Raw genomic sequence first — 25,351 nt, forward strand, 5'->3', positions numbered from 1 at the left:
TGTAGGGTATAGAGTGTAGAGTGTAGAGTATAGAGTGTAGGGTATAGAGTGTAGAGTATAGAGTGTAGGGTATAGAGTGTAGAGTGTAGAGTATAGAGTGTAGAGTTTAGGGTATAGAGTGTAGAGTGTAGGATATAGAGTGTAGGGTATAGAGTGTAGGGTATTGAGTGTAGGGTATAGAGTGTAGAGTGTAGGATATAGAGTGTAGGGTATAGAGTGTAGGGTATTGAGTGTAGGGTATAGAGTGTAGAGTGTAGGGTATAGAGTGTAAGGTATAGAGTGTAGGGTATAGAGTGTAGAGTATAGAGAGTAGGGTATAGAGTGTAGAGTGTAGAGTGTAGAGTATAGAGTGTAGAGTTTAGGGTATAGAGTGTAGAGTGTAGGGTATAGAGTGTAGGGTATAGAGTGTAGGGTATTGAGTGTAGGGTATAGAGTGTAGAGTGTAGGGTATAGAGTGTAAGGTATAGAGTGTAGGGTATAGAGTGTAGGGTATAGAGTGTAGAGTATAGAGTGTAGGGTATAGAGTGTAGAGTGTAGCGTATAGAGTGTAGGGTATAGAGTGTAGGGTATGGAGTGTAGGGTATAGTGTGTATAGTATAGAGTTTAGGGTATAGAGTGTATGGTATAGAGCGTAGGGTATCGAGTGTAGAGTGTAGGGTATAGAGTGTAGGGTATAGAGTGTAGATTGTAGGGTATAGAGTGTAGGGTTTATAGTGTAGAGTGTATGGTATAGAGTGTAGGGTATAGAGTGTGTGGTATAGAGTGTATGGTATAGCGTGTAGGGTATGGAGTGTAAGGTATTGAGTGTAGAGTGTAGGGTATAGTGTGTAGGGTATAGAGTGTAGGGTATAGAGTGTAGGGTATAGAGTGTAGGGTGTAGAGTGTAGAGTATAGAGTGTAGGGTATAGAGTGTAGGGTATAGAGTGTAGGGTATAGCCTGTAGGGTATAGAGTGTAGGGTATAGAGTATAGAGTGTAGGGTATAGAGTGTAGGGTATAGAGTGTAGAGTGTAGGGTATAGAGTGTAGAGTATAGAGTGTAGGGTATAGAGTGTAGGGTATAAAGTGTAGAGTGTAGGGTATAGAGTGTATGGAATAGAGTGTAGGGTATTAAGTGTAGAGTGTAGGGTATAGAGTGTAGGGTATAGAGCGTAGGGTGTAGGGTATAGAGTGTAAGGTATAGAGTGTAGGGTATAGAGTGTAGAGTGTAGGGTATAGAGTGTATGGTATAGAGTGTAGGGTGTAGAGTGTAGGGTATAGAGTGTAGAGTGTAGGGTATAGAGTGTAGGGTATAGAGTGTATGGTATACAGTGTAGAGTGTAGGGTATAGAGTGTATAGTGTAGGGTATAGAGTGTCGGGTATAGAGTGTAGGGTATAGAGCGTATGGTATAGAGTGTAGGGTATAGAGTGTAGAGTGTAGGGTACAGAGTGGAGGGTATGGAGTGTAGGGTATAGAGTGTAGGGTATAGAGTTTAGGGTATAGAGTGTAGGGTATAGAGTGTAGAGTGTAGGGTATAGAGTGTAGGGTATAGAGTGTAGGGTATAGAGTGTAGAGTATAGAGTGTAGGGTATAGAGTGTAGGGTATAGAGTGTAGAGTGTAGAGTGTAGGGTATAGAGTGTAGGGTATAGAGTGTAGGGTATAGAGTGTAGAGTGTAGGGTATAGAGTGTAGGGTATAGAGTGTAGGGTATAGATTGTAGGGTATAGAGTGTAGAGTGTAGGGTATAGAGTGTAGGGTATAGAGTGTAGGGTATAGAGTGTAGGGTATAGAGTGTAGAGTGTAGGGTATAGATTTTAGGGTATAGAGTGTAGAGTGTAGGGTATGGATTGTATGGTATAGAGTGTAGGGTATAGAGTGTAGGGTATAGAGTGTAGAGTGTACTGATTACAGTGTAGGGTATAGAGTGTAGGGTATAGAATGTATGGAATAGAGTGTAGGGTATAGAGCATAGAGTGTAGGGCATAGAGTGTAGGGTATAGAGCGTAGGGTGTAGGGTATAGAGTGCAGGGTATAGAGTGTAGAGTGTAGAGTGTAGGGTATAGCGTGTAGAGTGTAGGGTATAGAGTGTAGGGTATAGAGTGCATGGAATAGAGTGTAGAGTCTAGGGTATAGAGTGTAGGGTATAGAGTGTATGGTATAGAGTGTAGGGAATAGAGTGTAGGGTATAGAGTGTACTGATTACAGTGTAGGGTATAGAGTGTAGGGTATAGAATGTATGGAATAGAGTGTAGGGTATAGAGTATAGAGTGTAGGGTATAGAGTGTAGGGTATAGAGCGTAGGGTGTAGGGTATAGAGTGTAGGGTATAGAGTGTAGAGTGTAGGGTATAGAGTGTATGGTATAGAGTGTAGAGTGTAGGGTATAGAGTGTAGGGTGTAGAGTGTAGGGTATAGATTGTAGGGTATAGAGTGTAGAGTGTAGGGTATACGGTGTAGAGTATAGAGTGTAGGGTATAGAGTGTAGGGTATAGAGTGTAGGGTATAGAGTGTAGAGTATAGAGTGTAGAGTGTAGGGTATAGAGTGTATGGTATAGAGTGTAGGGTATAGAGTGTAGAGTGTAGGGTATAGAGTGTAGGGTATAGAGTGTAGGGTATAGAGTGTAGGGTATAGAGTGTAGGGTATAGAATGTATGGTATAGAGTGTAGGGTATAGAGTGTAGAGTGTAGGGTATAGAGTGTAGGGTATGGATGTAGGGTATAGAGTGTAGGGTATAGAGTGTAGAGTGTAGGGATTAGAGTGTATGGAATAGAGTGTAGGGTATAGAGTGTAGAGTATAGGGTATAGAGTGTAGAGTATGGAGTGTAGTGTATAGAGTGTAGGTTATAGAGTGTAGAGTGTAGGGATTAGAGTGTAGGGCATAGAGTGTATAGTGTAGGGTATAGAGTGTAGGGTATAGAGTGTAGGGTATAGAGTGTAGGGTATAGAGTGTAGAGTGTAGGGTATAGAGTGTAGAGTGTAGGGTATAGAGTGTATAGTATAGAGTGCATGGAATAGAGTGTTGAGTGTAGGGTATAGAGTGTAGGGTATAAAGTGTATGGTATAGAGTGTAGGGTATAGAGTGTAGGGTATAGAGTGTAGAGTGTAGGGATTAGACTGTAGGGTATAGAGTGTAGGGTATAGAATGTATGGAATAGAGTATAGGGTATAGAGTATAGAGTGTAGGGTATAGAGTGTAGGGTATAGAGCGTAGGGTGTATGGTATAGAGTGTAGGGTATAGAGTGTAGGGTATAGAGTGTAGAGTGTAGGGTATAGAGTGTATGGTATAGAGTGTAGGGTATAGAGTGCAGGGTATAGAGTGTAGAGTGTAGGTATAGAGTGTATGGTATAGAGTGTATGGTGTAGAGTGTATGGTATAGAGTTTAGGGTATAGAGTGTATGGTATAGAGTGTAGGGTATAGAGTGTAGAGTGTAGGATATAGAGTGTAGGGTATAGAGTGTAGGGCATAGAGTGTAGGGTATAGATTGTAGGGTATAGAGTGTATAGTGTAGGGTATAGAGTGTAGGGTTTAGAGTGTATGGTTTAGAGTGTAGGGAATAGAGTGTAGAGTGTATGGTATAGAGTGTAGGGTATAGAGTGTAGAGTGTAGGGTACAAAGTGTAGGGTATAGAGTGTAGGGTATAGAGTGTAGAGAGTAGGGTATAGAGTGTAGGGTATAAAGTGTAGGGTATAGAGTGTAAGTGTAGGGATTAGAGTGTAGGGTATAGAGTGTAGGGTATAGAGTGTAGAGTGTAGGGTATAGAGTGTAGAATGTACGGTATAGAGTGTAGGGTATAGAGTATAGAGTGTAGGGTATAGAGTGTAGGGTATAGATTGTAAAGTGTAGAGTGTAGGGTATAGAGTGTAGAGTGTAGGGTATAGAGTGTAGGGTATAGAGTGTATGGAATAGAGTGTAGGGTATAGTGTGTAGAGTGTAGGGTATAGAGTGTAGGGTATAGAGCGTAGGGTGTAGGGTATAGAGTGTAGGGTATAGAGTGTAGGGTATAGAGTGTAGAGTGTAGGGTATAGAGTGTATGGTATAGAGTGTAGGGTGTAGAGTGTAGGGTATAGAGTGTAGAGTGTAGGGTATAGAGTGTAGAGTGTAGGGTATAGAGTGTAGAGTGTATGGGATAGAGTGTAGGGGATAGAGTGTAGGGGATAGAGTGTATGGTATAGAGTGTATGGTATAGAGTGTAGGGTATAGAGTGTAGAGTGTAGGGTATAGAGTGTAGGGTATAGAGTGTAGAGTGTAGGGTATAGAGTGTAGGGTATAGAGTGTAGAGTGTATGGTATAGTGTGTATGGTATAGAGTGTATGATATAGATTGTAGGTTATAGAGTGTAGGGTATAGAGTGTAGAGTGTAGGGTATAGAGTTTAGAGTGTAGGGTATACAGTGTAGGGTATAGAGTGTAGAGTGTATGGTATAGAGTGTAGGGGATAGAGTGTATGTTATAGAGTGTATGGTATAGAGTGTAGGGTATAGAGTGTAGGGTATAGAGTGTAGAGTGTAGGGTATAGAGTGTAGGGTATAGAGTGTAGGGTATAGAGTGTAGGGTATAGAGTGTAGGGTGTAGAGTGTAGGGTATAGAGTGTAGGGTATAGGGTGTAGGGTATGGAGTGTAGGGTGTAGAATGTAGGGTATAGAGTGTAGGGTATAGAGTGTAGGGTATAGAGTGTAGGGTATAGCGTGTAGGGTATAGAGTGTAGGGTATAGAGTGTAGGGTATAGAGTGTAGGGGATAAAGTGTAGAGTGTAGGGTATAGAGTGTAGGGTATAGAGTGTAGAGTATAGAGTGTAAAGTGTAGAGTGTAGGGTGTAGAGTGTAGAGTGTAGGGTATAGAGTGTAGAGTGTAGGGTATAGAGTGTAGGGTATAGAGTGTATGGTATAGAGTGTAGGGTATAGAGTGTATTGTGTAGGGTATATAGTGTAGGGTATAATGTGTAGAGTGTAGGGTATAGAGTGTAAGGTATAGAGGGTAGGGTATAGAGTGTATGGTGTATGGTGTAGAGTGTAGGGTATAGAGTGTAGGGTATAGAGTGTAGGGTATAGAGTGAATGGTATAGAGTGTAGGGTATAGAGTGTAAGCTATAAAGTGTAGGGTGAAGAGTGTAGGGTATAGAGTGTGGGGTATAGAGTGTAGGGTATAGAGTGTAGGGTATAGAGTGTAGAGTGTAGGGTATAGAGTGTAGGGTATAGAGTGTAGAGTGTAGGGTATAGAGTGTAGGGTTTAAAGAGTAGGGTATAGAGTGTAGAGTGTAGGGTATAGAGTGTAGAGTGTAGGGTATAGAGTGTAGTGTATAGAGTGTAGAGTGTAGGGTATAGAGTGTAGGGTATAGAGTGTAGAGTGTAGGGTATAAAGTGTAGAGAGTAGGGTATAGAGTGTAGGATATAGAGTGTAGGTTATAGAGTGTAGGGTATAGAGTGTAGAGTGTAGGGTGTAGAGTATACGGTATAGAGTGTAGGGTATAGAGTGTAGAGTGTAGGGTATAAAGTGTAGAGAGTAGGATATAGAGTGTAGGGTATAGAGTGTAGGTTATAGAGTGTAGGGTATAGATTGTAGAGTGTAGGGTGTAGAGTGTAGGGTATAGAGTGTAAGGTATAGAGTGTACGGTATAAAGTGTATGTTATAGAGTGTAGGGCATAGAGTGTAGAGTGTAGGGTATAGAGTGTAGGGTATAGAGTGTAGGGTATAGAGTGTATGGTATAGAGTGTAGGGTATAGAGTGTAGAGTGTAGGGTATAGAGTGTAGGGTTTACAGTGTAGGGTATAGAGTGTAGGGTATAGATTTTAGGGTATAGAGTGTAGAGTGTAGGGTATAGAGTGTAGGGTATAGAGTGTATGGTATAGAGTGTAGAGTGTAGGGTATAGAGTGTATATTGTAGGGTAAAAAGTGTAGGGTATAGAGAGTATGGTATAGAGTGTAGGGAATAGAGTGTAGAGTGTAGGGTATAGAGTGTAGAGTGTAGTTTATAGAGTGTAGGGTATAGAGTGTAGAGTGTAGGGTATAAAGTGTAGAGAGTAGGGTAAAGAGTGTAGGGTATAGAGTGTAGGTTATAGAGTGTAGGGTATAGAGTGTAGAGTGTAGGGTGTAGAGTGTAGGGTATAGAGTGTAAGGTATAGAGTGTAGGGTATAAAGTGTAGGGTATAGAGTGTAGATTGTAGGGTATAGAGTCTATGGTATAGAGTGTAGAGTGTAGGGTATAGAGTGTATAGTATAGAGTGTAGGGAATAGAGTGTAGAGTGTAGGGTATAGAGTGTATGGTATAGAGTGTAGGGTATAGAGTGTAGAGTGTAGGGTATAGAGTGTAGGGTATAGAGTGTAGGGTATAGAGTGTAGGGATTAGAGTGTAGGGTATAGAGTGTAGGGTATAAAGTGTAGAATGTACGGTATAGAGTGTATGGTATAGAGTATAGAGTGTAGGGTATAGAGTATAGAGTGTAGGGTATAGAGTGTAGGGTATAGAGTGTAAAGTGTAGAGTGTATGGTATAGAGTGTAGAGTGTAGGGTATAGAGTGTAGGGTATAGAGTGTATGGAATAAAGTGTAGGGTATAGAGTGTTGAGTGTAGGGTATAGAGTGTAGGGTATAGAGCGCAGGGTGTAGGGTATAGAGTGTAGGGTATAGAGTGTAGGGTATAGAGTTGAGAGTGTAGGGTACAGAGTGTATGGTATAGAGTGTAGGGTGTATGGTATAGAGTGCAGGGGATAGAGTGTAAAGTGTGAGGTATAGAGTGTAGGGTATAGAGTGTATGGTATAGAGTGTATGGTATAGATTGTAATGTATAGAGTGTAGGGTATAGAGTGTAGAGTGTAGGGTATAGAGTGTAGAGTGTAGGGTATAGAGTGTAGGGTTTACAGTGTAGGGTATAGAGTGTAGGGTATAGATTTTAGGGTATAGAGTGTAGAGTGTAGGGTATAGAGTGTAGGGTATAGAGTGTATGGTATAGAGTGTAGAGTGTAGGGTATAGAGTGTATATTGTAGGGTAAAAAGTGTAGGGTATAGAGAGTATGGTATAGAGTGTAGGGAATAGAGTGTAGAGTGTAGGGTATAGAGTGTAGAGTGTAGTTTATAGAGTGTAGGGTATAGAGTGTAGAGTGTAGGGTATAAAGTGTAGAGAGTAGGGTAAAGAGTGTAGGGTATAGAGTGTAGGTTATAGAGTGTAGGGTATAGAGTGTAGAGTGTAGGGTGTAGAGTGTAGGGTATAGAGTGTAAGGTATAGAGTGTAGGGTATAAAGTGTAGGGTATAGAGTGTAGGGTATAGATTGTAGGGTATAGAGTGTAGATTGTAGGGTATAGAGTCTATGGTATAGAGTGTAGAGTGTAGGGTATAGAGTGTATAGTGTAGGGTAAAGAGTGTAGGGTATAGAGTGTATGGTATAGAGTGTAGGGAATAGAGTGTAGAGTGTAGGGTATAGAGTGTATGGTATAGAGTGTAGGGTATAGAGTGTAGAGTGTAGGGTATAGAGTGTAGGGTATAGAGTGTAGGGTATAGAGTGTAGGGATTAGAGTGTAGGGTATAGAGTGTAGGGTATAGAGTGTAGAATGTACGGTATAGAGTGTATGATATAGAGTATAGAGTGTAGGGTATAGAGTATAGAGTGTAGGGTATAGAGTGTAGGGTATAGAGTGTAAAGTGTATTGTGTATGGTATAGAGTGTAGAGTGTAGGGTATAGAGTGTAGGGTATAGAGTGTATGGAATAAAGTGTAGGGTATAGAGTGTTGAGTGTAGGGTATAGAGTGTAGGGTATAGAGTTGAGAGTGTAGGGTACAGAGTGTATGGTATAGAGTGTAGGGTGTATGGTATAGAGTGCAGGGGATAGAGTGTAAAGTGTGAGGTATAGAGTGTAGGGTATAGAGTGTATGGTATAGAGTGTATGGTATAGATTGTAATGTATAGAGTGTAGGGTATAGAGTGTAGAGTGTAGGGTATAGAGTGTAGAGTGTAGGGTATAGAGTGTAGGGTATGGAGGGTATGATATAGAGTGTATGGTATAGAGTGTATGGTATAGAGTGTACGGTATAGAGTGTAGGGTATAGAGTGTAGAGTGTAGGGTATTGAGTGTAGGGTATAGAGTGTAGGGTATAGAGTGTAGGGTATAGAGTGTAGGGTTTAGAGTTTAGGGTATAGAGTGTAGCGTGTAGGGTTTAGAGTGTATGGTATAGAGTGTATAGTGTAGGGTATAGAGTGTATGGTATAGAGTGTAGGGTATAGAGTTGAGAGTGTAGGGTACAGAGTGTATGGTATAGAGTGTAGGGTGTATGGTATAGAGTGCAGGGGATAGAGTGTAAAGTGTGAGGTATAGAGTGTAGGGTATAGAGTGTATGGTATAGAGTGTATGGTATAGATTGTAATGTATAGAGTGTAGGGTATAGAGTGTAGAGTGTAGGGTATAGAGTGTAGGGTATAGAGTTGAGAGTGTAGGGTACAGAGTGTATGGTATAGAGTGTAGGGTGTATGGTATAGAGTGCAGGGGATAGAGTGTAAAGTGTGAGGTATAGAGTGTAGGGTATAGAGTGTATGGTATAGAGTGTATGGTATAGATTGTAATGTATAGAGTGTAGGGTATAGAGTGTAGAGTGTAGGGTATAGAGTGTAGAGTGTAGGGTATAGAGTGTAGGGTATGGAGGGTATGATATAGAGTGTATGGTATAGAGTGTATGGTATAGAGTGTACGGTATAGAGTGTAGGGTATAGAGTGTAGAGTGTAGGGTATTGAGTGTAGGGTATAGAGTGTAGGGTATAGAGTGTAGGGTATAGAGTGTAGGGTTTAGAGTTTAGGGTATAGAGTGTAGCGTGTAGGGTTTAGAGTGTATGGTATAGAGTGTATAGTGTAGGGTATAGAGTGTATGGTATAGAGTGTAGGGTGTAGAATGTATGTTATAGAGTGTAGGGTACAGAGTGTATGGTATGGAGATTAGAGTGTAGGGCATAGAGTGTATGGTATAGAATGTATGGTATAGAGTGTAGGGTATAGAGTGTAGAGTGTAGGGTATAGAGTGTATGGTATAGAGTGTAGGGTATAGAGTGTAGAGTGTAGGGTATAGAGTGTAGGGTATAGAGTGTAGGGTAAAAAGTGTAGAGTGTAGGGTATAGAGTGTATGGTATAGAGTGTAGAGTGTATGGTATAGAGTGTATGGTATAGAGTGTAGGGTGTAGAATGTATGTTATAGAGTGTAGGGTATAGAGTGTATGGTATGGAGATTAGAGTGTAGGGCATAGAGTGTAGGGTATAGAGTGTATGGTATAGAGTGTAGGGTATAGGGTGTAGAGTGTAGGGTATAGAGTGTAGGGTATAGAGTGTAGGATATAGAGTGTATGGTATAGAGTGTAGGTTATAGAGTGTAGAGTGTAGGGTATAGAGTGTAGGGTATAGAGTGTAGGGTAACTAGTGTAAGGTATAGATTGTAAGGTATATAGTGTATAGCGTAGAGTATAGAGTGTAGGGTATAGAGTGTATGGTGTAGAGTGTAGGGTATAGAGTGTATAGTTTAGAGTGTAGGGTATAGAGTGTAGGGTATAGAGTGTAGAGTGTGGGGTATAGAGTGTATGGTATAGAGTATATGGTGTAGAGTGTATGGTATAGAGTGTAGGGTATAGAGTGTATGGTATAGAGTGTAGGGTATAGAGTGTAGATTGTAGGGTATAGAGTGTAGGGTGTAGAGTGTAGGGTATAGAGTGTAGGGTATAGATTGTAGGGTATAGAGTGTAGAGTGTAGGGTATAGAGTGTAGGGTATAGAGTGTATGGTATAGAGTGTAGAGTGTAGGGTATAGAGTGTATATTGTAGGGTATAGAGTGTAGGGTATAGAGTGTATGGTATAGAGTGTAGGGAATAGAGTGTAGAGTGTACGGTATAGAGTGTAGGGTATAGAGTGTAGAGTGTAGGGTATAGAGTGTAGGGTATAGAGTGTAGGGTAAAGAGTGTAGGGTGTAGAGTGTAAGGTATAGAGTGTAGGGTATAGAGTGTAGGGTATAGAGTGTAGAGTGTAGGGATTAGAGTGTAGGGTATAGAGTGTAGAGTGTAGGGTATAGATTTTAGGGTATAGAGTGTAGAGTGTAGGGTATGGATTGTATGGTATAGAGTGTAGGGTATAGAGTGTAGGGTATAGAGTGTAGAGTGTACTGATTACAGTGTAGGGTATAGAGTGTAGGGTATAGAATGTATGGAATAGAGTGTAGGGTATAGAGCATAGAGTGTAGGGCATAGAGTGTAGGGTATAGAGCGTAGGGTGTAGGGTATAGAGTGCAGGGTATAGAGTGTAGAGTGTAGAGTGTAGGGTATAGCGTGTAGAGTGTAGGGTATAGAGTGTAGGGTATAGAGTGCATGGAATAGAGTGTAGAGTCTAGGGTATAGAGTGTAGGGTATAGAGTGTATGGTATAGAGTGTAGGGAATAGAGTGTAGGGTATAGAGTGTACTGATTACAGTGTAGGGTATAGAGTGTAGGGTATAGAATGTATGGAATAGAGTGTAGGGTATAGAGTATAGAGTGTAGGGTATAGAGTGTAGGGTATAGAGCGTAGGGTGTAGGGTATAGAGTGTAGGGTATAGAGTGTAGAGTGTAGGGTATAGAGTGTATGGTATAGAGTGTAGAGTGTAGGGTATAGAGTGTAGGGTGTAGAGTGTAGGGTATAGATTGTAGGGTATAGAGTGTAGAGTGTAGGGTATACGGTGTAGAGTATAGAGTGTAGGGTATAGAGTGTAGGGTATAGAGTGTAGGGTATAGAGTGTAGAGTATAGAGTGTAGAGTGTAGGGTATAGAGTGTATGGTATAGAGTGTAGGGTATAGAGTGTAGAGTGTAGGGTATAGAGTGTAGGGTATAGAGTGTAGGGTATAGAGTGTAGGGTATAGAGTGTAGGGTATAGAATGTATGGTATAGAGTGTAGGGTATAGAGTGTAGAGTGTAGGGTATAGAGTGTAGGGTATGGATGTAGGGTATAGAGTGTAGGGTATAGAGTGTAGAGTGTAGGGATTAGAGTGTATGGAATAGAGTGTAGGGTATAGAGTGTAGAGTATAGGGTATAGAGTGTAGAGTATGGAGTGTAGTGTATAGAGTGTAGGTTATAGAGTGTAGAGTGTAGGGATTAGAGTGTAGGGCATAGAGTGTATAGTGTAGGGTATAGAGTGTAGGGTATAGAGTGTAGGGTATAGAGTGTAGGGTATAGAGTGTAGAGTGTAGGGTATAGAGTGTAGAGTGTAGGGTATAGAGTGTATAGTATAGAGTGCATGGAATAGAGTGTTGAGTGTAGGGTATAGAGTGTAGGGTATAAAGTGTATGGTATAGAGTGTAGGGTATAGAGTGTAGGGTATAGAGTGTAGAGTGTAGGGATTAGACTGTAGGGTATAGAGTGTAGGGTATAGAATGTATGGAATAGAGTATAGGGTATAGAGTATAGAGTGTAGGGTATAGAGTGTAGGGTATAGAGCGTAGGGTGTATGGTATAGAGTGTAGGGTATAGAGTGTAGGGTATAGAGTGTAGAGTGTAGGGTATAGAGTGTATGGTATAGAGTGTAGGGTATAGAGTGCAGGGTATAGAGTGTAGAGTGTAGGTATAGAGTGTATGGTATAGAGTGTATGGTGTAGAGTGTATGGTATAGAGTTTAGGGTATAGAGTGTATGGTATAGAGTGTAGGGTATAGAGTGTAGAGTGTAGGATATAGAGTGTAGGGTATAGAGTGTAGGGCATAGAGTGTAGGGTATAGATTGTAGGGTATAGAGTGTATAGTGTAGGGTATAGAGTGTAGGGTTTAGAGTGTATGGTTTAGAGTGTAGGGAATAGAGTGTAGAGTGTATGGTATAGAGTGTAGGGTATAGAGTGTAGAGTGTAGGGTACAAAGTGTAGGGTATAGAGTGTAGGGTATAGAGTGTAGAGAGTAGGGTATAGAGTGTAGGGTATAAAGTGTAGGGTATAGAGTGTAAGTGTAGGGATTAGAGTGTAGGGTATAGAGTGTAGGGTATAGAGTGTAGAGTGTAGGGTATAGAGTGTAGAATGTACGGTATAGAGTGTAGGGTATAGAGTATAGAGTGTAGGGTATAGAGTGTAGGGTATAGATTGTAAAGTGTAGAGTGTAGGGTATAGAGTGTAGAGTGTAGGGTATAGAGTGTAGGGTATAGAGTGTATGGAATAGAGTGTAGGGTATAGTGTGTAGAGTGTAGGGTATAGAGTGTAGGGTATAGAGCGTAGGGTGTAGGGTATAGAGTGTAGGGTATAGAGTGTAGGGTATAGAGTGTAGAGTGTAGGGTATAGAGTGTATGGTATAGAGTGTAGGGTGTAGAGTGTAGGGTATAGAGTGTAGAGTGTAGGGTATAGAGTGTAGAGTGTAGGGTATAGAGTGTAGAGTGTATGGGATAGAGTGTAGGGGATAGAGTGTAGGGGATAGAGTGTATGGTATAGAGTGTATGGTATAGAGTGTAGGGTATAGAGTGTAGAGTGTAGGGTATAGAGTGTAGGGTATAGAGTGTAGAGTGTAGGGTATAGAGTGTAGGGTATAGAGTGTAGAGTGTATGGTATAGTGTGTATGGTATAGAGTGTATGATATAGATTGTAGGTTATAGAGTGTAGGGTATAGAGTGTAGAGTGTAGGGTATAGAGTTTAGAGTGTAGGGTATACAGTGTAGGGTATAGAGTGTAGAGTGTATGGTATAGAGTGTAGGGGATAGAGTGTATGTTATAGAGTGTATGGTATAGAGTGTAGGGTATAGAGTGTAGGGTATAGAGTGTAGAGTGTAGGGTATAGAGTGTAGGGTATAGAGTGTAGGGTATAGAGTGTAGGGTATAGAGTGTAGGGTGTAGAGTGTAGGGTATAGAGTGTAGGGTATAGGGTGTAGGGTATGGAGTGTAGGGTGTAGAATGTAGGGTATAGAGTGTAGGGTATAGAGTGTAGGGTATAGAGTGTAGGGTATAGCGTGTAGGGTATAGAGTGTAGGGTATAGAGTGTAGGGTATAGAGTGTAGGGGATAAAGTGTAGAGTGTAGGGTATAGAGTGTAGGGTATAGAGTGTAGAGTATAGAGTGTAAAGTGTAGAGTGTAGTGTGTAGAGTGTAGAGTGTAGGGTATAGAGTGTAGAGTGTAGGGTATAGAGTGTAGGGTATAGAGTGTATGGTATAGAGTGTAGGGTATAGAGTGTATTGTGTAGGGTATATAGTGTAGGGTATAATGTGTAGAGTGTAGGGTATAGAGTGTAAGGTATAGAGGGTAGGGTATAGAGTGTATGGTGTATGGTGTAGAGTGTAGGGTATAGAGTGTAGGGTATAGAGTGTAGGGTATAGAGTGAATGGTATAGAGTGTAGGGTATAGAGTGTAAGCTATAAAGTGTAGGGTGAAGAGTGTAGGGTATAGAGTGTGGGGTATAGAGTGTAGGGTATAGAGTGTAGGGTATAGAGTGTAGAGTGTAGGGTATAGAGTGTAGGGTATAGAGTGTAGAGTGTAGGGTATAGAGTGTAGGGTTTAAAGAGTAGGGTATAGAGTGTAGAGTGTAGGGTATAGAGTGTAGAGTGTAGGGTATAGAGTGTAGTGTATAGAGTGTAGAGTGTAGGGTATAGAGTGTAGGGTATAGAGTGTAGAGTGTAGGGTATAAAGTGTAGAGAGTAGGGTATAGAGTGTAGGATATAGAGTGTAGGTTATAGAGTGTAGGGTATAGAGTGTAGAGTGTAGGGTGTAGAGTATAGGGTATAGAGTGTAGGGTATAGAGTGTAGAGTGTAGGGTATAAAGTGTAGAGAGTAGGATATAGAGTGTAGGGTATAGAGTGTAGGTTATAGAGTGTAGGGTATAGATTGTAGAGTGTAGGGTGTAGAGTGTAGGGTATAGAGTGTAAGGTATAGAGTGTACGGTATAAAGTGTATGTTATAGAGTGTAGGGCATAGAGTGTAGAGTGTAGGGTATAGAGTGTAGGGTATAGAGTGTAGGGTATAGAGTGTATGGTATAGAGTGTAGGGTATAGAGTGTAGAGTGTAGGGTATAGAGTGTAGGGTTTACAGTGTAGGGTATAGAGTGTAGGGTATAGATTTTAGGGTATAGAGTGTAGAGTGTAGGGTATAGAGTGTAGGGTATAGAGTGTATGGTATAGAGTGTAGAGTGTAGGGTATAGAGTGTATATTGTAGGGTAAAAAGTGTAGGGTATAGAGAGTATGGTATAGAGTGTAGGGAATAGAGTGTAGAGTGTAGGGTATAGAGTGTAGAGTGTAGTTTATAGAGTGTAGGGTATAGAGTGTAGAGTGTAGGGTATAAAGTGTAGAGAGTAGGGTAAAGAGTGTAGGGTATAGAGTGTAGGTTATAGAGTGTAGGGTATAGAGTGTAGAGTGTAGGGTGTAGAGTGTAGGGTATAGAGTGTAAGGTATAGAGTGTAGGGTATAAAGTGTAGGGTATAGAGTGTAGATTGTAGGGTATAGAGTCTATGGTATAGAGTGTAGAGTGTAGGGTATAGAGTGTATAGTGTAGGGTAAAGAGTGTAGGGTATAGAGTGTATGGTATAGAGTGTAGGGAATAGAGTGTAGAGTGTAGGGTATAGAGTGTATGGTATAGAGTGTAGGGTATAGAGTGTAGAGTGTAGGGTATAGAGTGTAGGGTATAGAGTGTAGGGTATAGAGTGTAGGGATTAGAGTGTAGGGTATAGAGTGTAGGGTATAAAGTGTAGAATGTACGGTATAGAGTGTATGGTATAGAGTATAGAGTGTAGGGTATAGAGTATAGAGTGTAGGGTATAGAGTGTAGGGTATAGAGTGTAAAGTGTAGAGTGTATGGTATAGAGTGTAGAGTGTAGGGTATAGAGTGTAGGGTATAGAGTGTATGGAATAAAGTGTAGGGTATAGAGTGTTGAGTGTAGGGTATAGAGTGTAGGGTATAGAGCGCAGGGTGTAGGGTATAGAGTGTAGGGTATAGAGTGTAGGGTATAGAGTTGAGAGTGTAGGGTACAGAGTGTATGGTATAGAGTGTAGGGTGTATGGTATAGAGTGCAGGGGATAGAGTGTAAAGTGTGAGGTATAGAGTGTAGGGTATAGAGTGTATGGTATAGAGTGTATGGTATAGATTGTAATGTATAGAGTGTAGGGTATAGAGTGTAGAGTGTAGGGTATAGAGTGTAGAGTGTAGGGTATAGAGTGTAGGGTTTACAGTGTAGGGTATAGAGTGTAGGGTATAGATTTTAGGGTATAGAGTGTAGAGTGTAGGGTATAGAGTGTAGGGTATAGAGTGTATGGTATAGAGTGTAGAGTGTAGGGTATAGAGTGTATATTGTAGGGTAAAAAGTGTAGGGTATAGAGAGTATGGTATAGAGTGTAGGGAATAGAGTGTAGAGTGTAGGGTATAGAGTGTAGAGTGTAGTTTATAGAGTGTAGGGTATAGAGTGTAGAGTGTAGGGTATAAAGTGTAGAGAGTAGGGTAAAGAGTGTAGGGTATAGAGTGTAGGTTATAGAGTGTAGGGTATAGAGTGTAGAGTGTAGGGTGTAGAGTGTAGGGTATAGAGTGTAAGGTATAGAGTGTAGGGTATAAAGTGTAGGGTATAGAGTGTAGGGTATAGATTGTAGGGTATAGAGTGTAGATTGTAGGGTATAGAGTCTATGGTATAGAGTGTAGAGTGTAGGGTATAGAGTGTATAGTGTAGGGTAAAGAGTGTAGGGTATAGAGTGTATGGTATAGAGTGTAGGGAATAGAGTGTAGAGTGTAGGGTATAGAGTGTATGGTATAGAGTGTAGGGTATAGAGTGTAGAGTGTAGGGTATAGAGTGTAGGGTATAGAGTGTAGGGTATAGAGTGTAGGGATTAGAGTGTAGGGTATAGAGTGTAGGGTATAGAGTGTAGAATGTACGGTATAGAGTGTATGGTATAGAGTATAGAGTGTAGGGTATAGAGTATAGAGTGTAGGGTATAGAGTGTAGGGTATAGAGTGTAAAGTGTATTGTGTATGGTATAGAGTGTAGAGTGTAGGGTATAGAGTGTAGGGTATAGAGTGTATGGAATAAAGTGTAGGGTATAGAGTGTTGAGTGTAGGGTATAGAGTGTAGGGTATAGAGTTGAGAGTGTAGGGTACAGAGTGTATGGTATAGAGTGTAGGGTGTATGGTATAGAGTGCAGGGGATAGAGTGTAAAGTGTGAGGTATAGAGTGTAGGGTATAGAGTGTATGGTATAGAGTGTATGGTATAGATTGTAATGTATAGAGTGTAGGGTATAGAGTGTAGAGTGTAGGGTATAGAGTGTAGAGTGTAGGGTATAGAGTGTAGGGTATGGAGGGTATGATATAGAGTGTATGGTATAGAGTGTATGGTATAGAGTGTACGGTATAGAGTGTAGGGTATAGAGTGTAGAGTGTAGGGTATTGAGTGTAGGGTATAGAGTGTAGGGTATAGAGTGTAGGGTATAGAGTGTAGGGTTTAGAGTTTAGGGTATAGAGTGTAGCGTGTAGGGTTTAGAGTGTATGGTATAGAGTGTATAGTGTAGGGTATAGAGTGTATGGTATAGAGTGTAGGGTATAGAGTTGAGAGTGTAGGGTACAGAGTGTATGGTATAGAGTGTAGGGTGTATGGTATAGAGTGCAGGGGATAGAGTGTAAAGTGTGAGGTATAGAGTGTAGGGTATAGAGTGTATGGTATAGAGTGTATGGTATAGATTGTAATGTATAGAGTGTAGGGTATAGAGTGTAGAGTGTAGGGTATAGAGTGTAGGGTATAGAGTTGAGAGTGTAGGGTACAGAGTGTATGGTATAGAGTGTAGGGTGTATGGTATAGAGTGCAGGGGATAGAGTGTAAAGTGTGAGGTATAGAGTGTAGGGTATAGAGTGTATGGTATAGAGTGTATGGTATAGATTGTAATGTATAGAGTGTAGGGTATAGAGTGTAGAGTGTAGGGTATAGAGTGTAGAGTGTAGGGTATAGAGTGTAGGGTATGGAGGGTATGATATAGAGTGTATGGTATAGAGTGTATGGTATAGAGTGTACGGTATAGAGTGTAGGGTATAGAGTGTAGAGTGTAGGGTATTGAGTGTAGGGTATAGAGTGTAGGGTATAGAGTGTAGGGTATAGAGTGTAGGGTTTAGAGTTTAGGGTATAGAGTGTAGCGTGTAGGGTTTAGAGTGTATGGTATAGAGTGTATAGTGTAGGGTATAGAGTGTATGGTATAGAGTGTAGGGTGTAGAATGTATGTTATAGAGTGTAGGGTACAGAGTGTATGGTATGGAGATTAGAGTGTAGGGCATAGAGTGTATGGTATAGAATGTATGGTATAGAGTGTAGGGTATAGAGTGTAGAGTGTAGGGTATAGAGTGTATGGTATAGAGTGTAGGGTATAGAGTGTAGAGTGTAGGGTATAGAGTGTAGGGTATAGAGTGTAGGGTAAAAAGTGTAGAGTGTAGGGTATAGAGTGTATGGTATAGAGTGTAGAGTGTATGGTATAGAGTGTATGGTATAGAGTGTAGGGTGTAGAATGTATGTTATAGAGTGTAGGGTATAGAGTGTATGGTATGGAGATTAGAGTGTAGGGCATAGAGTGTAGGGTATAGAGTGTATGGTATAGAGTGTAGGGTATAGGGTGTAGAGTGTAGGGTATAGAGTGTAGGGTATAGAGTGTAGGATATAGAGTGTATGGTATAGAGTGTAGGTTATAGAGTGTAGAGTGTAGGGTATAGAGTGTAGGGTATAGAGTGTAGGGTAACTAGTGTAAGGTATAGATTGTAAGGTATATAGTGTATAGCGTAGAGTATAGAGTGTAGGGTATAGAGTGTATGGTGTAGAGTGTAGGGTATAGAGTGTATAGTTTAGAGTGTAGGGTATAGAGTGTAGGGTATAGAGTGTAGAGTGTGGGGTATAGAGTGTATGGTATAGAGTATATGGTGTAGAGTGTATGGTATAGAGTGTAGGGTATAGAGTGTATGGTATAGAGTGTAGGGTATAGAGTGTAGATTGTAGGGTATAGAGTGTAGGGTGTAGAGTGTAGGGTATAGAGTGTAGGGTATAGATTGTAGGGTATAGAGTGTAGAGTGTAGGGTATAGAGTGTAGGGTATAGAGTGTATGGTATAGAGTGTAGAGTGTAGGGTATAGAGTGTATAGTGTAGGGTATAGAGTGTAGGGTATAGAGTGTATGGTATAGAGTGTAGGGAATAGAGTGTAGAGTGTACGGTATAGAGTGTAGGGTATAGAGTGTAGAGTGTAGGGTATAGAGTGTAGGGTATAGAGTGTAGGGTAAAGAGTGTAGGGTGTAGAGTGTAAGGTATAGAGTGTAGGGTATAGAGTGTAGGGTATAGAGTGTAGAGTGTAGGGATTAGAGTGTAGGGTATAGAGTGTAGGGTATAGAGTGTAGAATGTACGGTATAGAGTGTAGGGTATAGAGTATAGAGTGTAGGGTATAGATTGTAAAGTGTAGAGTGTAGGGTATAGAGTGTAGAGTGTAGGGTATAGAGTGTAGGGTATAGAGTGTATGGAATAGAGTGTAGGGTATAGAGTGTAGAGTGTAGGGTATAGAGTGTAGGGTATAGAGCGTAGGGTGTAGGGTATAGAGTGTAGGGTATAGAGTGTAGGGTATAGAGTGTAGAGTGTAGGGTATAGAGTGTATGGTATAGAGTGTAGGGTGTAGAGTGTAGGGTATAGAGTGTAGAGTGTAGGGTTTAGAGTGTAGAGTGTAGGGTATAGAGTGTAGGGTATAGAGTGCAGAGTGTAGGGTATAGAAAGTAGGGTATAGAGCGTAAAGTGTATGGTATAGAGTGTAGGGGATAGAGTGTATGGTATAAAATAAGATTAAAATAGATAAATCTCCGGGTCCGGATGGCATACACCCACGAGTACTAAGAGAACTAAGTAATGTAATAGATAAACCATTATTTCTTATTTTTAGTGACTCTATAGCGACAGGGTCTGTTCTGCAGGACTGGCGCATAGCAAATGTGGTGCCAATATTCAAAAAGGGCTCTAAAAGTGAACCTGGAAATTATAGGCCAGTAAGTCTAACCTCTATTGTTGGTAAAATATTTGAAGGGTTTCTGAGGGATGTTATTCTGGATTATCTCAATGAGAATAACTGTTTAACTCCATATCAGCATGGGTTTATGAGAAATCGCTCCTGTCAAACCAATCTAATCAGTTTATATGAAGAGGTAAGCTATAGACTGGACCACGGTGAGTCATTGGACGTGGTATATCTCGATTTTTCCAAAGCGTTTGATACCGTGCCGCACAAGAGGTTGGTACACAAAATGAGAATGCTTGGTCTGGGGGAAAATGTGTGTAAATGGGTTAGTAACTGGCTTAGTGATAGAAAGCAGAGGGTGGTTATAAATGGTATAGTCTCTAACTGGGTCGCTGTGACCAGTGGGGTACCGCAGGGGTCAGTATTGGGACCTGTTCTCTTCAACATATTCATTAATGATCTGGTAGAAGGTTTACACAGTAAAATATCGATATTTGCAGATGATACAAAACTATGTAAAGCAGTTAATACAAGAGAAGATAGTATTCTGCTACAGATGGATCTGGATAAGTTGGAAACTTGGGCTGAAAGGTGGCAGATGAGGTTTAACAATGATAAATGTAAGGTTATACACATGGGAAGAGGGAATCAATATCACCATTACACACTGAACGGGAAACCACTGGGTAAATCTGACAGGGAGAAGGACTTGGGGATCCTAGTTAATGATAAACTTACCTGGAGCAGCCAGTGCCAGGCAGCAGCTGCCAAGGCAAACAGGATCATGGGGTGCATTAAAAGAGGTCTGGATACACATGATGAGAGCATTATACTGCCTCTGTACAAATCCCTAGTTAGACCGCACATGGAGTACTGTGTCCAGTTTTGGGCACCGGTGCTCAGGAAGGATATAATGGAACTAGAGAGAGTACAAAGGAGGGCAACAAAATTAATAAAGGGGATGGGAGAACTACAATACCCAGATAGATTAGCGAAATTAGGATTATTTAGTCTAGAAAAAAGACGACTGAGGGGCGATCTAATAACCATGTATAAGTATATAAGGGGACAATACAAATATCTCGCTGAGGATCTGTTTATACCAAGGAAGGTGACGGGCACAAGGGGGCATTCTTTGCGTCTGGAGGAGAGAAGGTTTTTCCACCAACATAGAAGAGGATTCTTTACTGTTAGGGCAGTGAGAATCTGGAATTGCTTGCCTGAGGAGGTGGTGATGGCGAACTCAGTCGAGGGGTTCAAGAGAGGCCTGGATGTCTTCCTGGAGCAGAACAATATTGTATCATACAATTATTAGGTTCTGTAGAAGGACGTAGATCTGGGTATTTATTATGATGGAATATAGGCTGAACTGGATGGACAAATGTCTTTTTTCGGCCTTACTAACTATGTTACTATGTTACTATGTTACTATGTATACAGTGTATGGTATAGAGTGTAGGGTAGAGAATGTAGGGTATAGAGTGTAGGGTATCGAGTGTAGAGTGTAGGGTATAGAGTGTAGAGTGTAGGGTATAGAGTGTAGGGTATAGAGTGTAGGGTATAGAGTGTAGGATGTTGAGTGTAGGGTATAGAGTGTAGGGTATAGGGTGTAGGGTATAGAGTGTAGGGTGTAGAGTGTAGGGTATAGAGTGTAGGGTATAGAGTGTAGGGTATAGAGTGTAGGGTATAGCGTGTAGGGTATAGAGTGAAGGGTATAGAGTGTAGGGTATAGAGTGTAGGGTATAAAGTGTAGAGTGTAGGGTGTAGAGTGTAGGGTATAGAGTGGAGGGTATAGAGTGGAGGGTATAGAGTGTAGGGTATAAAGTGTAGAGTGTAGGGTATAGAGTGTAGGGTATAGAGTGGAGGGTATAGAGTGTAGGGTATAGAGTGTAGGGTATAGAGTGTATGGCATAGAGTGTAGGGTATAGAGTGTAGGGTATAAAGTGTAGAGTGTAGGGTATAGAGTGTAGGGTATAGAGTGTAGGGTATAAAGTGTAGGGTATAGAGTGTAGAGTGTAGGGTATAGAGTGTAGGGTATATAGTGTAGGGTATAGAGTGTAGGGTATAAAGTGTAGAGTGTAGGGTATAGAGTGTAGGGTATAGAGTGTAGGGTATAGAGTGTAGAGTGTAGGGTATAGAGTGTAGGGTATAGAGTGTATGGTATAGAGTGTAGGGTAAAGAGTGTAGAGTGTAGGGTGTAGAGTGTAGGGTATACTGTGTAGAGTGTAGGGTATAGAGTGTAAGGTATAGAGGGTAGGGTATAGAGTGTATGGTGTAGAGTGTAGGGTATAGAGTGTAGGGTATAGAGTGTAGGGTATAGAGTGTATGGTATAGAGTTTAGGGTATAGAGTGTAGGGTATAGAGTGTAAGCTATAAAGTGTAGGGTGTAGAGTGTAGGGTATAGAGTGTAGGGTATAGAATGTAGGGTATAGAGTGTAGGGTATAGAGTGTAGAGTGTAGGGTATAGAGTGTAGGGTATAGAGTGTAGGGTATAGAGTGTAGGGTGTAGAGTTTAGGGTATAAAGTGTAGCGTGTAGGGTATAGAGTGTATGCTATAGAGTGTAGAGTGTAGGCTGTATGTTATAGAGTGTAGGGTACAGAGTGTATGGTATGGAGATTAGAGTGTAGGGCATATAGTGTATGGTATAGAGTGTATGGTATAGAGTGTAGGGTATAGAGTGTAGAGTGTAGGGTATAGAGTGTATGGTATAGAGTGTAGGGTATAGAGTGTAGAGTGTAGGGTATAGAGTGTAGGGTATAGAGTGTAGGGTATAGCGTGTAGGGTATAGAGTGTAGGGTATAGATTGTAGGGTATAGAGTGTAGGGTATAAAGTGTAGAGTGTAGGGTATAGAGTGTATGGTGTAGAGTGTAGAGTGTATGGTATAGAGTGTATGGTATAGAGTGTAGGGTGTAGAATGTATGTTATAGAGTGTAGGGTATAGAGTGTATGGTATGGAGATTAGAGTGTAGGGCATAGAGTGTAGGGTATAGAGTGTATGGTATAGAGTGTAGGGTATAGAGTGTAGAGTGTAGGGTATAGAGTGTAGGGTATAGAGTGTAGGATATAGAGTGTATGGTATAGAGTGTAGGTTATAGAGTGTAGAGTGTAGGGTATAGAGTGTAGGGTATAGAGTGTAGGGTAAAGAGTGTAAGGTATAGATTGTAAGGTATAGAGTGTATAGCGTAGAGTATAGAGTGTAGTGTATAGAGTGTATGGTGTAGAGTGTAGGGTATAGAGTGTATAGTGTAGGGTATAGAGTGTAGGGTATAGAGTGTATAGTATAGAGTGTAGGGTATAGAGTGTGGGGTTTAGAGTGTAGAGTGTGGAGTATAGAGTGTATGGTATAGAGTGTATGGTGTAGAGTGTATGGTATAGAGTGTAGGGTATAGAGTGTATGGTATAGAGTGTAGGGTATAGAGTGTAGATTGTAGGGTATAGAGTGTAGGGTGTAGAGTGTAGGGTATAGAGTGTAGGGTATAGAGTGTATGGTATAGAGTGTAGAGTGTAGGGTATAGAGTGTAAAGTGTATGGTATAGAGTGTAGGGTATAGAGTGTATGGTATAGAGTGTAGGGAATAGAGTGTAGAGTGTAGGGTATAGAGTGTATGGTATAGAGTGTAGGGTATAGAGTGTAGAGTGTAGGGTATAGAGTGTAGGGTATAGAGTGTATGGTATAGAGTGTAGAGTGTAGGGTATAGAGTGTATATTGTAGGGTAAAAAGTGTAGGGTATAGAGAGTATGGTATAGAGTGTAGGGAATAGAGTGTAGAGTGTAGGGTATAGAGTGTAGAGTGTAGTTTATAGAGTGTAGGGTATAGAGTGTAGAGTGTAGGGTATAAAGTGTAGAGAGTAGGGTAAAGAGTGTAGGGTATAGAGTGTAGGTTATAGAGTGTAGGGTATAGAGTGTAGAGTGTAGGGTGTAGAGTGTATGGTATAGAGTGTAAGGTATAGAGTGTAGGGTATAAAGTGTAGGGTATAGAGTGTAGGGTATAGATTGTAGGGTATAGAGTGTAGATTGTAGGGTATAGAGTCTATGGTATAGAGTGTAGAGTGTAGGGTATAGAGTGTATAGTGTAGGGTAAAGAGTGTAGGGTATAGAGTGTATGGTATAGAGTGTAGGGAATAGAGTGTAGAGTGTAGGGTATAGAGTGTATGGTATAGAGTGTAGGGTATAGAGTGTAGAGTGTAGGGTATAGAGTGTACGGTATAGAGTGTAGGGTATAGAGTGTAGGGATTAGAGTGTAGGGTATAGAGTGTAGGGTATAGAGTGTAGAATGTACGGTATAGAGTGTATGGTATAGAGTATAGAGTGTAGGGTATAGAGTATAGAGTGTAGGGTATAGAGTGTAGGGTATAGAGTGTAAAGTGTAGAGTGTATGGTATAGAGTGTAGAGTGTAGGGTATAGAGTGTAGGGTATAGAGTGTATGGAATAAAGTGTAGGGTATAGAGTGTTGAGTGTAGGGTATAGAGTGTAGGGTATAGAGCGTAGGGTGTAGGGTATAGAGTGTAGGGTATAGAGTGTAGGGTATAGAGTTTAGAGTGTAGGGTACAGAGTGTATGGTATAGAGTGTAGGGTGTATGGTATAGAGTGCAGGGGATAGAGTGTAAAGTGTGAGGTATAGAGTGTAGGGTATAGAGTGTATGGTATAGAGTGTATGGTATAGATTGTAATGTATAGAGTGTAGGGTATAGAGTGTAGAGTGTAGGGTATAGAGTGTAGAGTGTAGGGTATAGAGTATAGGGTATAGAGGGTATGATATAGAGTGTATGGTATAGAGTGTATGGTATAGAGTGTACGGTATAGAGTGTAGGGTATAGAGTGTAGAGTGTAGGGTATAGAGTGTAGGGTATAGAGTGTAGGGTATAGAGTGTAGGGTATAGAGTGTAGGGTTTAGAGTTTAGGGTATAGAGTGTAGCGTGTAGGGTTTAGAGTGTATGGTATAGAGTGTAGAGTGTAGGGTATAGAGTGTATGGTATAGAGTGTAGGGTGTAGAATGTATGTTATAGAGTGTAGGGTACAGAGTGTATGGTATGGAGATTAGAGTGTAGGGCATATAGTGTATGGTATAGAGTGTATGGTATAGAGTGTAGGGTATAGAGTGTAGAGTGTAGGGTATAGAGTGTATGGTATAGAGTGTAGGGTATAGAGTGTAGAGTGTAGGGTATAGAGTGTAGGGTATAGAGTGTAGGGTAAAAAGTGTAGAGTGTAGGGTATAGAGTGTATGGTATAGAGTGTAGAGTGTATGGTATAGAGTGTATGGTATAGAGTGTAGGGTGTAGAATGTATGTTATAGAGTGTAGGGTATAGAGTGTATGGTATGGAGATTAGAGTGTAGGGCATAGAGTGTAGGGTATAGAGTGTATGGTATAGAGTGTAGGGTATAGGGTGTAGAGTGTAGGGTATAGAGTGTAGGGTATAGAGTGTAGGATATAGAGTGTATGGTATAGAGTGTAGGTTATAGAGTGTAGAGTGTAGGGTATAGAGTGTAGGGTATAGAGTGTATGGAATAAAGTGTAGGGTATAGAGTGTTGAGTGTAGGGTATAGAGTGTAGGGTATAGAGCGTAGGGTGTAGGGTATAGAGTGTAGGGTATAGAGTGTAGGGTATAGAGTGTAGAATGTACGGTATAGAGTGTATGGTATAGAGTATAGAGTGTAGGGTATAGAGTATAGAGTGTAGGGTATAGAGTGTAGGGTATAGAGTGTAAAGTGTAGAGTGTATGGTATAGAGTGTAGAGTGTAGGGTATAGAGTGTAGGGTATAGAGTGTATGGAATAAAGTGTAGGGTATAGAGTGTTGAGTGTAGGGTATAGAGTGTAGGGTATAGAGCGTAGGGTGTAGGGTATAGAGTGTAGGGTATAGAGTGTAGGGTATAGAGTTTAGAGTGTAGGGTACAGAGTGTATGGTATAGAGTGTAGGGTGTATGGTATAGAGTGCAGGGGATAGAGTGTAAAGTGTGAGGTATAGAGTGTAGGGTATAGAGTGTATGGTATAGATTGTAATGTATAGAGTGTAGGGTATAGAGTGTAGAGTGTAGGGTATAGAGTGTAGAGTGTAGGGTATAGAGTATAGGGTATAGAGGGTATGATATAGAGTGTATGGTATAGAGTGTATGGTATAGAGTGTACGGTATAGAGTGTAGGGTATAGAGTGTAGAGTGTAGGGTATAGAGTGTAGGGTATAGAGTGTAGGGTATAGAGTGTAGGGTATAGAGTGTAGGGTTTAGAGTTTAGGGTATAGAGTGTAGCGTGTAGGGTTTAGAGTGTATGGTATAGAGTGTAGAGTGTAGGGTATAGAGTGTATGGTATAGAGTGTAGGGTGTAGAATGTATGTTATAGAGTGTAGGGTACAGAGTGTATGGTATGGAGATTAGAGTGTAGGGCATATAGTGTATGGTATAGAGTGTATGGTATAGAGTGTAGGGTATAGAGTGTAGAGTGTAGGGTATAGAGTGTATGGTATAGAGTGTAGGGTATAGA

Source organism: Ranitomeya imitator, chromosome 7 (genome assembly GCF_032444005.1).
Source record: "Ranitomeya imitator isolate aRanImi1 chromosome 7, aRanImi1.pri, whole genome shotgun sequence".
Lineage (NCBI taxonomy): Eukaryota > Metazoa > Chordata > Amphibia > Anura > Dendrobatidae > Ranitomeya > Ranitomeya imitator.